The following is a 15,012-nucleotide window of genomic DNA, read 5'->3' as shown; positions in this document are numbered from 1 at the left end:
TATTTATCAGCAAACATACACTAATGCACTAATCATGGCTACAGTTTTATATTCCTATGGCATCTAAGACATATCTCACCTCTTCAGCTCATAACACTTTTGTAAACTAAGACTAGAGATGCTGTGGGATCAGCTCCATGCTCTCCTGTATGTGGAGGCAGACTCCCTTTATGGAACTGTACACCAACTAAAGGGAGCCTTTCCCAGGAATCATCTGTCTCTCTATGTCTCGTGGGGCTTCAGACAGATCCCAACTCCTGGGCAACTTCAGAGAGCCCAACCTTCTCCAGGTAAAGTTTATGTTCACATTTCCAGATTAACTTGCATGTCTCTCTGGACTTGGGAAAGGGAGGTTGTTCTTAGCCTGAACAAAAGGGACTTCATGCCTGACTTGTTCCCCAGGGAGAACAAACAAGGCCATGTTTGCCCTTACTAGAGCACTTTTGCAAGCTGAAAAGGACGGGCATATTAATCTATTTCCTGTTTAGAGTGATGGGGAGCCCAGCTGGGGTGGTTACCAGGCTCACAAAGAAAGAGGCAAAATTTTGGCAAGGCTTTGGGAGACCTAGCAACAAAAACCACTTCCCCCACCCCCTTTCACATCCACTTGAAATGCAGGTTGCTTCAAAGCAGCATGAGATCCCTGGGAACTTCTTGTGCCCTTTCAGTAAATCTCTTCTATGAAGGGAGATGACTCAGTCTCCTTTGCCCTCAAAAACCAGAGCCAACTCTGGCTACCAGCAGTCATGGCTTCACAAAAGAACAACTTACCCCAGGTCCCCTCCCTGACTCCAATCAGTCTCCTTGTTGCTTCAAATGGCATCAAAGAGGGTGTGTGGACTGTGTTTAATTACCACTGCCCTTCTGGAAATACCTTGTTGATGCTGTTTGTGTGGAAATGTGCTCATTTACAAATGGGCACGTCTACTTGCCAAGTAGAAGAGGCCAGGGCAAATGATAGAATTCTTCTTCTTTTACATTGAATAAACTTTTTTTTTTTAATTGGGCAGATCTGCTCTGGCCAATAATGAACTGGCTCTGCTGACTCTCAGTAATTTGTTAATTAAATTGGGAACTGCTTGCTTTCTGTAGTTCAGTAGAAAGGATTTATAAATTGAGTGTGTGTGTGTGTGTGTGTGTGTGTGTGTGCGCATGTGTGTGTGTGTGTGTGTGTGTGTGTATTTCTCCTTTTATAAAATGTGTCTGTTTACTCCTTGTATTGGCCTGTAAACCCATCGTTAGATGGAATGGAGCAAGAGTGCTGACGGAAAATTGAGACTCAGAGACACATTTCATTGCTTGATGGATGGGAGAAGTGACCCAGCCATGTTGTCTAATTTTTCTCAGAAGGAGGAGGGATTGCACATCTGCTCAGAAGAAATAAATCACAGGGTCAGAGGCCAGAGGTCATTAGTCTATAAAGCTTTATGACCTGTATCTGACAGTTATTGCTCTTGGATGGAAAAGCAAGAGATAGAGAACTGTGCTTACTTATTCTCTTTCTTATGTCCTATCTGTCTCTGAGTTTAATTTTCTTGTTATACTCAATCCCCAAACAGTGCTTTGTCAGCATTTCTATTATTTACCCTTCCCTATCTTACTCCTTTTTACTATTTGTTCCAGCATCCTATTTACCTCTTCTCAGTCGTGTTATTACTGTTTTGTTTCAGTCAGCTCTTCACCCTTCTCTAGGAACTTAATGTTAGCGACACTTTGCTTATTGACAAATTCTTGCCTCCTTGAAGAAATGCTAACTTAAATTATAGAGATAAGCTCATTGGTGTTCTTGTTTTGTTTTTTATTGTTTTCTTAATTCCATATTTATTTTTGTATTCCTACATTTTACATTGGCTAGATGAAGGGATATAGATGGAAGGGAAACAATAGCTATACTAATTTCACATTTATTTCCAATTCTTGCTTTCTATTTTATTCAGAACTGTAAAAGATTTAAATAAAAACTAGGCTAAAATATAGATTTCTCAGAAAATTTAAGAATAAAATGAATCTCAGCACATAAGTCTCTGTAATTTGGAAGAACATATTTTTGAATATTAGTGGAAAGATGTCCATTTCAATTGTTTAAGCAATGAAAGGAATAAGAATGAAATAAAGAGTAAAGCAGGAGAACTGAACAAACCTCACACATACTTAAAAATAAATTAGTCTGGAAGGGAAGTAAAGGAGATCAGAGGCAGAGAGAATGTTACAGAATGAATTTGGGATGAATCGCGTGCCCCTCCACATCTATCACAACCCTCATAAGCTGTTAGTTTACCACTATGACACCTTAGCTAGACTGAAAGCTCCTTTGAGGAAGCTCTGTGCCTCGTAGGTTCTGTGTTTAGTCTCCAGCACAATTCCTGACATGTGAATCCTCATTAAGTGTGTTCCCAATGAGTCAGTGGCTGAATGAAATTATCAAGTACTTAGGATAATGGGGCTCAGATTGCAGGGTTGTCTTGTCATCACTGATCTGCTCTCCTCTATGGAGCTGTAGCCCATGTTATATTTCCTGTGTGCCATAGCCTGAGTCTGGAGTTCTCTCTTGTCCAGCAGGAGAGCGGATGCAGAGAGGCTAATGTCCAGGAGGAGACAAGAACCCTGAACAGGGGTTTTGTCTCCGTATTTATTGAGCTCACAAGATATTACTCACGTGGTGAACGTGAAAAAAAACAAGATCTTACAAACATGGATGTGGAGTAAACAATCAGACAGTAATCATTAACATGTGTAAGAAGCAAAGGGTCTGGGGGAGAGGGGTCTAGTGGAAGTTGTGATCAAGGTACATTGGCGCCAGACGGAAAGTGATTTCCTGCAGGTGATGTAACAAGTTTCTCGTGATCCCATTACAACATCTAGTCAGCTAACCTCAGGTGCTTTTGCCCCACGGTGGCGGCTTTCCACCCTAAGCTTTCTTCCAGCCCGTTTATGTAAGTAGAACCTATTTCCTCATACTTGTGGTCCTCCCTGTGCGCTGTGGTTTCTTACTTCACATTTTGCTCACTGTTCCTTCTGGCTGCAGCAGACCTCTCTCTCTACGTACCCTCACCTACATGTCCTGTTGAGTGTTCAGTTTAGGTGACCTTCCTTAGGGAACTGGGTGAGGTGTGACAAAACATAACATGCATTCAACTCTATTGGGCTTATGTATTTGACTTGTCTATACCTCTCTCTAGACTAAAAGCTTCTTGCAGGTAAAAACAAATATCTTACATATTTCTGTATTCCCAGTGTCTAGCCCAGGGCATAAGGCTGAGTAGACGCTCAATAATGTGTTTGTTGAATTAAAATGAATGAATGAACAACAACAATGAAAAGGAATGGAAAGGAGAGGGAAACAATAATGGTGAGAAGGAATGTACTATTGGAAACAGCTCATCTCACTTCCTTTGAGAATACAAAGTATAATCTTATCAGAAAATTGCATTGATTTTGTTCTAGTGCCATCTTACTGGACCATCTGATTGGAAATGTCTGCTGTTCTGGAAAAATGAAAGTAAGGAATAAGGCTGGTTAGGCTACGGTGTTCAGTTGGACTGCAAATGACTAGAATGCATATGACAAGCAGTGTACCTAGGCATTTGCCCCGGCCACGAATGGAAAGCAATTTAGTGATTGTCCCAGTCTTAACTGATGGAACTTATTTCCCACTGACTTCTAACACATTCCTTCTCCTCTGGTTAGGTCTGTATTTTTATTGACTCCATGAAAAACCTTATTCATGTCTACTTCACTGCCTTTTCTCACTACGTTTCTTTTTTCTTTTTTTTTTCCTTTTCTCTCCCCCTTCGTTATTACGAAAAAATCTGATCATTCAAGAATCAATTCAGGTTTCTCTGCCTCCAGGCTAATTTAAGACTTCCAAACTAATCTAAGCCTGTCATCTGTAGAACACCTGCAATATCCCTACCTGCATTACGACATGCAATATGGGATATCGTTATGAGTAACACCACGTTGCCACTGCTTTATCTGCTCACTTTGCCTCCCAACTAGAATACAGACTTCAGTACAGGAATTATTATTCAGACTTTTCATAATTCTTCAAATCACTGGCCTGATAACATGTTATTAATTCAATGAATACTTTCTGATTGAGGAGAATGGGTTTGCAGATAACTTTTAAATATATATGTTTATAAAATAACATGGTTCTCAGACAACTTTCTGATTGTCCTCCCCAGATTTTTGCCTTGTCATAAAATTTAGGGCATCCTGGTTCTATAATTTTATAGACATATAGACACACAGATATAAATCTAGAGATGTAGAAATAGCTGTTTCCCTATTTTATTGGAAACTTCATATTCAAGAGTTTCCTGTACTGGCAAGCTTTTCTCTTATTCAATCCTAAAAGGGTATGATAAATAGTTGTTTACCGCCCTTTGAATAATAGACTGTCACAAATGTTACTTCTGGTTTTGTCCTTTCTCGGCTAAACAACCTTAGCCCCTTTAGACATTTAAATGCCACGAACAGATGCTCAATAATATTACTTGGTGGCTGGGAATAATTTATAGTGCTTATTTATGGAAGTAGATGAAAATAGAAGCATTATATATATTTAAAGCTTTTCTTTCACATATGGCATGCTTTACAGGGAGTGAGAATTTGGATGAATGGATAGATGAATGCAACTAATATTCTCATTTCAGTCTCATCTAAAAAGAGGGGAAACATATGAAACATCAGAATGGAAGCTAAAATGCACAAGATCCTATTTTACTATTAACTCAGACCTTTCTTATGCCAGATGGTGTCAGAGGAAAGCTTTTGTTTTCTTCTTGATGGGCATCTCCTTTGAATTTTGCTAGCGAGACACATTTCCTCTCTTCTCTTGTATTCACAAACACCGTGGCCTTCATTCATGAACCTCTTAGATGTAGTAGCTGGTTTGGGATTTCTAGGCATTGTGTGCCCTTCTGATTGATTTCTGGGAGGGGAAATTATGCTTTTTGAGCCAGTAAAATCTTCAAGGATTTGGATAATTATACATGCTACCATAATACCCTACAGTAGTACTTACCACACTAAAATGCCATTTTCTACTTTCCTATCTCTCTGAAACCCATACTGCACACACCCAGTTATCAGGAACTTTCTGATTTATCTTTCTATTCTTATCTGGCATACAGCAGATGCTTACGAAATATTTCTTGAGAACACGAACAAATGAAGACCAGCAAATTGAAATCTACTTAGATATTTAAAGGAAGCATTTATGCTTCCTGGAATCATATGGGACAGAGGGAACATTTATTATAAATAGATGCCTATGCTGTGTCTGGAGCACAGCATATGTTACCTCATTTAATCCTTTCAAGAAATTCATGAGCTATTCTCTTATTTGCTAGCATTTGTCAGTTATTTACCTAGGTGACATACACTGCTTTATCTTTTAAAACATATCATTTAATATTTTTAATGATCCTATGAGGCAGGTATTACTATGACCATTCTTAAAATAAGGAAGTTGAGGCTTAAAGAATATATGAAGGATTTCAATCCAGGATCTAATTCCCAAACCTAAATATTTCCTACCTTGCCATAATGACTACAATACAAAGTGATTGTGACATACAGGTTATTTGTGTGACTTTGGTTGCTCTCTTTGCTTTTCCTCTAATATCTGTATCTAATACTTTCCCCCTGTGTAGCCTGCATTAACTAGACAGAGGACCTTATGACTCACTAGCAAATATAGAGAAAACCACTGGACATTTTGTAGCCTGGTAGCAAGTCTATAAATATATTCCTTTTACTAACAATCCTCGTGCATCAATTGTGATCAGATTGTTATACAAAGTTACATTTTAGAACACTCAGCTACTTTTGCCCAAGGACCTGCAGCTTTTCCCAGCAGGGACCCATGGATCTCACAATTGCTCAAAATTTCATGAGTGGTCCAGTTACATGTAGAAGGTACTCCAAGAGATAAGTATGAGACATTCATCAGTAGAATAATTTTAATCATAGCTTTACTAAATTCTAATTGGACCCACTGGACTTAATTTAAGGAGTCACAGTGAACTAATTCCAATGTAGTGTTATGTCTAAAATATCAGGACAATGTTGCATGAAAACAAAAATGTGTGTGTGTTGGGGGGGGTGTCTGGTATGTTTTATGTGAATAGTGGGGTAGGGGAAGGGATATGGGATCAGAGCGGTGGACTGGAAACATTATTTTAATCTTGCTTCATACCATCAGAGAAAGGTCTTGGTGCTGCCCTTTAAGAAAGACATAAGAGTAGATAAAGGGGAGGGTAACTAAATAAAAGTAAGAGAAACAGGTTGTCATACTAATAAAACTAGATTCTGAGATGGAAAGAAACTTAGGGGTTAGCTACTACAACTTTCTAACCCACATGGAATGCCATTTCCATCATCATCAGGAAGTATCAACTATCCTCAAAAGGCTAGATCAGAAGATTATCTTTCTCATTTTGCAAAGATGGAGACCAAGAGGAAAGGCATAAAAACTATTAACAAGAGAATGGTATGGATAGAGTATACACAGATTCAGTCACCTAATAGCAGAATATCTGACTTAAAGTGACTTCTTGGACCCAAGAGATAGGTGTGTGCTTGTGACATTTAGATTGGCAGGTATGGAATGTGAATCAAACTTCTTGTCATGAGACCTGGACTTATTTGTTATTTATTTATTTAAAATTTGTTTTAAGTTTTATTTATTTATTTATTTTGAGAGAGAGAAAGAGAGAGAGAATGAGCAGGGGAGGGGCAGAGAGAGGGAGAGAGAGAGGGAGAGAGAGAATCCCAAACAGGCTCCACACTGTCAGTGTGGTGCCTGACGTGCGGCTCAAACTCATAAACCATGAGATCTTGACCTGAGCCCAAATCAAGAGTTGGCTGCTTAAGTGACTGAGCCACCCAGGTGCCCCATGAGACCTGGATTTAAATCCAGGCTCCATTATTAGCTAGCTATGTAGCACTGAGCTGTACATGCGACTTCCCATTTAGAAAATGAAGGGGTAGAACTCAATGATTCCTACATTCGTTTCCAGCAACAAATTACATAATCTTAAAGAAAATATTTACTTCTGACAGTGGATCAGAAATTACCCTAAGGTCATATTGACTAAAAATAAGAACAGTTTTTAGGAATGTGGATCTCAAGCTATTATATTTTCCTCTACTAAAAATTATGTCATTATTGTGTTTTCCCCATAGGCCTGCTCAACATCTTCTCTAAGCCCTGTATTTCTCTTTATAAGATCAACTTGCTTATTCCAGGACCCTCCCACAGACTCATTGTTGGGTTAGCATTCACTAAGATAATACCAAAGCCATTGCATACCTTGTATAGGTTATGCACTGCACAAGAGCACCCACTCAAAGTAGCAAGTGGGGGCTGCAAACAGTGTGCCTCTGAGTGCATCTACCCAAAAGCAAGCATACCTTTTTCTAATTCACTCTAAGGTGCAGTATGGGCTTTGGGTGTTCTGGGAGGTGGGATTCACCCATTGGTTCCACAATCTGAACCTGATCAGGCCTGAAAGGCCTGAACTATATCAACACTATGACCATCCATACCCCAATGCTAAACATGTATTAAAAAACTAATTACAAGGAACTTTCTCTGTGGGGCTAAAAAGGGGGCTCAAAAAGGAATGATACATATCAGTTCCACTTAAGGGGCAAAACATTCTAGGCAGTTCAGATTACACTTTCGCATCCACCTATTTTGTTGCAATACAGCACATTATCATGAGGGCACACATTTTTTAAACAAAAGTTATTGACAGAAATTTCCTCAGGGCTAACTTGCACTGAATCTCTGCTGAATGATCTCAAAGGACTAACACAAATAACATACACTGCATTAGGCCTGGGTATGCATACTACAGTCAGAAGCATATTCACAGGAAAATCTCATTGAAGCACTTGTTGATATTACTTCTCCCTCATGAAGAATTTGATACATTTCTGTAGATACTCAGCAACCTAGCTGTGGTTTGGGGGGCAAATGTGGTGTGTTAGGTTTCCCTAGCATTTCGCAGAAAATGCAAATTGTCCAAGCTCCCTTCCAAATCAAATCAGACTGAAAATGGCTCCCATAGCTCTCCCTTCAACCATAAGATGTTCCCATTAGTGTCAATTAATGCTGAGACCTTGGCATTCTGTATGCATGATTCATTAGTGAGAACCCTCATTTACAGCCGAGAAAGCAATGCAATGGAACAGCTGTAGTAATTTCTCACTTCCTGTACACAGACCCATGCCCTGCAAGCTGCTGACCTCTCACCATAGAGAAGCTTCCCTCCCTCTGGCCTATGACAGTGTGTGCTCCAGGGACAGTGGACAATGGCCACAACGATGGTGAAATCCTGCCCAATATTGCAGCTTCCATGCTTACTTGAGACCAAATGTGAGAGAGACTGTGACTTTAACCCTCCCTCCTCAAATGAAATTCCTAATTCAATTAAGGATGGTACAGGGAAGCCGAGACCTCTATTACTCTGCAGCACATTGATTTTCTACAAGGTACCCACTTCATCGACACCCTCTAAATCTGTAGAATATCCTGCAAGTCTTATTATTAACATGACTCCAGTAATCAAAATGGCTCAACTAATTTATAACTCTGCTCTGCATCAGAGATGCTGGTTTTTACAATCTCTATCTACACGTATTTAATTTTGCCTGAATATTTTATTGGTATGACTTCAGATACGATAGTAATTTATTAAGTGGTAACAGATAAGTCACCATTTTTTCTTTTCCTATCCAGCTGCTTCTTTCCTCTTCTCCAGGTAAACAAAAGTACAAACAAGAAGAGGCTGGGATGCTGAGTGACAGTCTTTCAAACCTGCCTGTCAGAAGAGTAGGGAGAGTCCCCCCAAGCCTAAGAAGCCAAGCAACAGTAATGCTCTTCAAAATGAGAAAGGGGCTCTCTCTGCCTTTGAGGGAAAAACACTCAAGACCCAGAAATCTCTTTCATCCATGAACTTGGCAAGCATCTTTCTGCCTATTCCTACTCTTCCTGCTCCTAGAAGAAAGCAATGAGACACTCAGCCCTGCTTTGCTTAAAGCAGAATTAAATTCTAAACAAAAAATATTTGGGTTTTAATTTTCATTTTCATTGATTTCAAGTGGGAGTTGGGAAATATAATTTTGTACTTCCTACAAACAGTAGTGTAAGTAACTTTGAAGGGGGACATGTTTATGCCATTTAGGAGAATCAATTGTTTTTCAAGCACCGTCAAGTCTTTTAGAAATAGTACATTTGATCAATATCCCAGCAGAGCTATTAACAAGCATGTGACCTCAGACAAAACCCTAAACCTCTATAGGCCTCAGTCTGCTCATCTGTAAAATGAGAGCTTTAGATTAGATTTTCTCTATGGATCCTTATAGCTCTAGGAGACCATGATTCTATATGTTAATTGCAAATGATTCTTACCTGGGTGATAAAAATCAGTGGCCCAAAATACTCTTGGAATGAAGGCTGTCTTCAGCTCTTTTTTTTTTTCTCCTGGACAAAGATGGAAATAGCAATCATTACCTGGGGCCTTGGGGGCTACTTGCTTGTAGTCAGGCTTCCCAAAAAGTTGAGATGCATTAATTGGCTATCTTCTGGGTCTAAATCTGCTTCTAAATTGATTGGGGATTTTACATTTTCCCTATGAGATCCAGCAATGGCTAGGTACTGAAAAGAAGTTATAGTTAAACAAGAAGATATAGTTCTGCTCCCTGGAGGGCTCTAACTAGAACAAGCCTCAGCCCTCCTCAAGCCTCTGCTAATTTTCTAGAGGATAGAGAGACCAAAAATTACCCAGGGGGGTTGGACATTTCCGATAAGTTTAAATAAACTAGGGCAGAATTTCATATACGTCATTGAGTCCAGATGATGCTAAGTAAACTGTATTAACTATTAAGATGTATCATTAACCATTTGTACTCAGTACAGCTGAAGTTAGCCATGAGGCTATATACTTTTTATGTTGGCAACTTGTCGTTTATTTTAAATATATATTAATACCTGGAAGGATTCAGTGGCTAGAATGCTTTTTATTTTCTATAAGGCTGTGTAGTCAGATTAAGCAAAGGTTAATAATCTCAGTTTGTTCTTTTCAGAGTGAAGCGAAAGACCATGAGCTTGTGGACAGAAGCTTCACAGGGTTAAGTGAGTCCTTAAAAACTTCTCTTGCAGAAGATGATGGAATTTTGGCTTCATTCCCTCAATGGCTGTATCTGTGGAATAAGTGCGATAATTTCATTTCTTGTGCAAACTATTCAGCTAACCCTTCATACAGAATTATAGCTCACATTAAAAATGTGTACTGTTTCCCAGAGCCTTTTCCTCTCTTGTTTTAATATGAAACAATTGAGAGTTATATCAGCGCATTGGGAAAGAATTATTATCCTTGTCAACATCCTTAGGGGGCCTGATTAATAGAAGAACCACTTCCTCCTGACTAATGACAGTACAGGCTGCAGAAGCCTTCCCCAAACAATTGTGTAATTCAAGCTCTTTGTATCTAGTGTGTTTTTGACAGACTGGTCAATACTGCCTGCTGAAGAAAAGTATTTCTCTCAATTTCAATCACAAAGTAACCTCTAAGGAAGTTCTCAAGTCTGATAAGTAGGCTAGACTTAAAACATCAGACTCACCTGTGACACTCTTGCCTCAATAGAGATGTTGAATACCAAAGAGAAAGCTTAAACAAGGGAATCTGGAGTATGAATGACAGCAAAAGGTCATGTATTGTAGCACAGGAAGACAGCCAGGTGAATAGTAAAAATCTTAAGTTCTTTTACATGATATAATATAGGAAATAATAAAAGTTATCATGTATTGAATATTTACCAAAGTCACAAAATCTTCTAAGTGCTTTTAATATATTAACTAATTTAATTCCTGAAATAAACCTTATAAGGTAGTTGATAGGACTATAATATGTAAAAAGTTTTCTCTCATAATTATTTTACTCGATGTTGTTTTGCTTGCACTTTCCTACATCTTTTTTTTTAATTCGATTTTTAAAGCTAATGACATGCTATCATTTTGGTAATCTGTGACTCTGTTAATTCATTCCAATATTGCAGTCTTGGCTTAGAAATTCTCCTTTTTAAAGAAAGAGCAGAGAAAATTTAGAAGATATAGCAGAGGATAGGTAAGTGATGAGTACAAATTTTGTTGTGTGGTTTCTCAGTGGTTTCAATTGTATCAGTGTTTTTTCTTCAATAGATCTTCAGTTATGTTTGTGATGGCGCCACAATCGCACCTGTTATGGGCGTATTGTGCCCCCTACCCTCACCAAAATTACTCTGTTGAAGTGTTAACCCTCAACCTCAGGATATGACTATATATGGAGACAGGGTCTTCAAAGATGTGACTCAGTTAAAGAGGCCCTGAGGGTGGGCCCTAATCCAATCTGACTGATATCCTTATAAGAAGAAATTTGAACATGGAGGCAGACCCCAAAGGCACATGAACCTACACAGAGGAAAAACCATGGGAAGAGGCAGTGAGTGGCCATCTGCAAGCCAAAGAGCATTACTGCGGAAGAAACGAAGCCTGCTGGCACTTTGATCTCAGACTTCCTTCCAGCCTCTAGTACTGTTGGAAAATAAGTTTCAGTTGTTTAAGCTCCCCAGTCTATGGTACCGTTATGCAGCCCAAACAGACTAATACAGTGCCAGGGAACAAAAATACAGGTGTTAGCTATTTTCAACTTAGCCATTTCCCCTTTACTCGGCTCAAATAAATTTGCATTGAGGATGAAAACAGGTCTTAATAAGCCCTTATGACATGTATCTTGAAAGTGCTCAAAGTTACAGACCTAGACCCTATTTCCATACGTAACTTTACCCTGGTTATTTACTAACAAGGCTGAAAGCCCATGGGGAGTGTCTAGCAGAAGAAAGGTGATTTTTACAGACCTGTCTACATGGCATGCAGTGTTGTTTAATCCTAGGAACAACCGGACATTGTAGCATCCCATGGCCATGATGGACACCTTTGGGTCCATCCATAGTGTAGCTCAGGGCAGTGACAGCATGAAGAATAACCTTTCAATAGCCCTGCCTTTCTATGGCAGAAATGGATCTTGAGGCAAGTTCTCCTGATGCCCATGCCCACTGAAAAAAAAATTTTTTTTTTCCAATGCACAGGCTTAAACAATTTTAGAAAACTCTGGCATTTGGGTATTTACTAAATATAATATTTAGTGCACTGGGGATCTGAAATAGCATTGACACTTAATTGAACTTAAATTTGTTTTCTTCTAACGGGCTCCAAAGCCCAAAATTACTGAAATGTGTCATCTTGCCACATTATTATGCTGTATAGTCCTTATGCATCCTGGAAAATGAGGCCTATTTTTAAATAGTATCTTTTAAATATTTGACACAACCCTTTATGACAGTGACTTGATTAAAAACTCACAAGAGATAAAAGCATATGCTATCATTTTTAAACACAGAAGAGATACAGTCAATCTCATGTTCACACATACGCGCGCAAGCACACACACACACACACACGCACACACACACACACACTCACACATACACATTCCCTCAGACACCATGGTTGGTTACCCATTGGGGAGTTTAATCACTTTCAACATTGAGAAATATTTTCTTATATAGCTGATCTTAATCTCCAATGCAGCAGTTTATCTATTTCTTCCTTTTAGGTCCTCAGTACAAAGAAGGAACAGCTGGTCCCAATTCCTTTTATGTCAGGTTTTCACATACTGGGGGACTTAAAGTGGTGAAATAGGTCATGCCTGTCGATTACAATAGCTGACTTGAATTTTATATAACCTTGATTCGTTTAGCTCCCTATACCTGGGAAATAAGAGGGGAATAGCTGGTGTTTGGCAGGATTTCATACATTGCCCATAATCATCTCTTTCAACCAAAATTTGTCCTCATCAGATTTGTCCTAATGCTGTAGTAAAATGTCTAGGGAAAAACACATTGATCAAATCTCGTCTGCTGTGATTAAAGAAAACTCATGAAAAGGAGATGATCGAGTCTCTTGGACTCTTCCTGTTTTGTTTATGTTTTGTTAAATATGTGTTAAACACTTGCTAAACACATTTAGTTAAACATTAGTGACCCTCATGATTCTTGTGATTGTGAGAGCTTAGTTAGACCAACCCTCTAGTTGGTAACAATTATCACACTTAAAATTGGTCAAACACTATTCTGGATGTTTCTTGAGGGTGCTTTTGGTTGAGATTAATAATGAAATCTGTAGAATGAGTGAAGTAGATTGTCCTCCCTAATGTGTGTAGGCCTCATCCAATCAAGCGAAGGCTTGAACAGAACAAAAAGACTGACCATCCCCTGAATAAGATAGAATTCTTCCTGCTAACTGCCTGCATACCTTAGCCATTTCTCTGCCTTCAGACTTTAACTTGAGCTCTCAAGCTCAAGATCTCAAGATCAAGTCTTGAACCTGCTGCTCTTCAGAGAGGAATTACACCTTCAACTCTCCTGGTTCTCAGGCCTTTGACTTGGACTGGAACTAAGCCATTAGCTCTCCTGAGTTTCCACCTGACAATTTACACTCCGGATCTTGGGATTTACTTGTCTCTAGAATAGCATGCACCAGTTCCTTATAATTATCACCAACTTGATTCCTGAACCAATGAATCCTGACTATGGGAGAAACAGCACCCTGTATTGATTATGTATGTGCAAAGCACATACAGCCTTCTGGAGAACCTTGCCCCATCCCTGCAGGGTACTGCCACCTAGCTGGTGTTGTAAACGAGCCTTCCACAGGCCATTCCACCATTATTTAAAGCCAGGCTGCTTTAGGATGGTGGGGAACATGTAACATCAGTGTTTGGAGCATGGATCCACTCAGTAAATGGGCTTGAGTAACACTTAAAGGAGGAATATGTTGCCTCCAAAATCCAAAGGGGTCCGCTAGGTATTATGCTTTTTGTTGTTGTGTTGTTGTTGTTGTTGTTGTTGTTGTTGTTGTTGGAGGGACCAGATGCAACAACTGTTTTTGTTTTTGTTTTTTTTTTTTTTTTTAAGAGGAAGAGAGAGATTGTATGAGCATGGGAGAGGGACAGAAAGAAAGAGAATCTCAAGCAGGCTCTGTGCTCAGTGCAGAACCTGACACAGGGTTCAATCTATGATCCTGCACTTGATCCCAGGACTCTGGGATCATGACCTGAGTGGAAATTAAGAGTCAGATGCTCAACCCACTGAGCCAACCAGGCGCTTCCAGATGCAACAACTTATCCTTCACGTTAAAAGGAATATCTCAACATGCTCCACAGCAAGAAATTCCACTGAGATATAAGGCCCCTAAATTTTTGTTGGGTTTATGCAACCTCTGACATGCAAATATCTTACCAATAAGTCTAGAGTCATGGCTACTTCTTCCTCACTCAGTCAAATCAATATAATGGACCAGTGTGATATCTCATGGAAGGGAAAAACAATCAAGATTCTTGTGAACTAAATTATGACACACAGCTGAAAATCTGGTATACCCCTGAGGTAGGACAGTAAGCGTATGTTGCTGGCCTAGCCAGCTGAAAGCAAACTGCTTCTGATGGTCCTTACTCACTGGTATAATGTTAAAAAAGCATTTGCCAGATCATTAGCTACATGTCAGGTACTCGGGGATGTATTAATTTGTTCAAGAAATAAAACCACATCTGGTACAGCAGCTGTAATTGGAGTCACCATCTGATTAAGCTTACGACAATCTACAGTTATTCTCGAAAATGTATCTGTCTTCTGAACAGGCCAGCTAGGCGAGCTGAATGAGGGTGTGGTGGGAATTACCACCCCTATTCTAATGACGGAAGTAATCTCTATAATCCTTTTAGGAATAGACTATTGCTTTCGGTTTACTATTTTCCTAGGTAGAGGCATTCTAGTAGTTTCCACTTGACGTTTCCCAAGATAGCCCTCACTGGATGAGTTAGGGAACCAATGTGGGGATTTTGCCATCTGATGAGCATATCTATTCTAATTATGTATATTGTAACTGGGGAAAAAACTGCA

The 15,012-nt window shown here is 39.3% G+C and overlaps 1 long non-coding RNA gene across 1 annotated transcript; it reads right to left on the bottom strand.

The window, feature by feature from the left end:
- Positions 1-4,704: 4,704 nt before the first annotated feature.
- Positions 4,705-9,496, bottom strand: LOC109262624 (uncharacterized). Its single transcript, XR_002077844.2, has 2 exons — positions 9,428-9,496; positions 4,705-4,936 (listed from the first exon to the last, which is right to left on the bottom strand). It is a non-coding gene; the product is annotated as an uncharacterized LOC109262624 (long non-coding RNA).
- Between the last annotated feature and the right edge of the window lie 5,516 nt (positions 9,497-15,012).

The sequence above is a fragment of the Panthera pardus genome, unplaced genomic scaffold (assembly GCF_024362965.1).
Source record: "Panthera pardus isolate Hobbes unplaced genomic scaffold, ASM2436296v1 HiC_scaffold_24, whole genome shotgun sequence".
NCBI lineage: Eukaryota > Metazoa > Chordata > Mammalia > Carnivora > Felidae > Panthera > Panthera pardus.
Note: the sequence above shows the minus strand (reverse complement) of the source record. Positions and strands in the feature narration are given on the sequence as shown.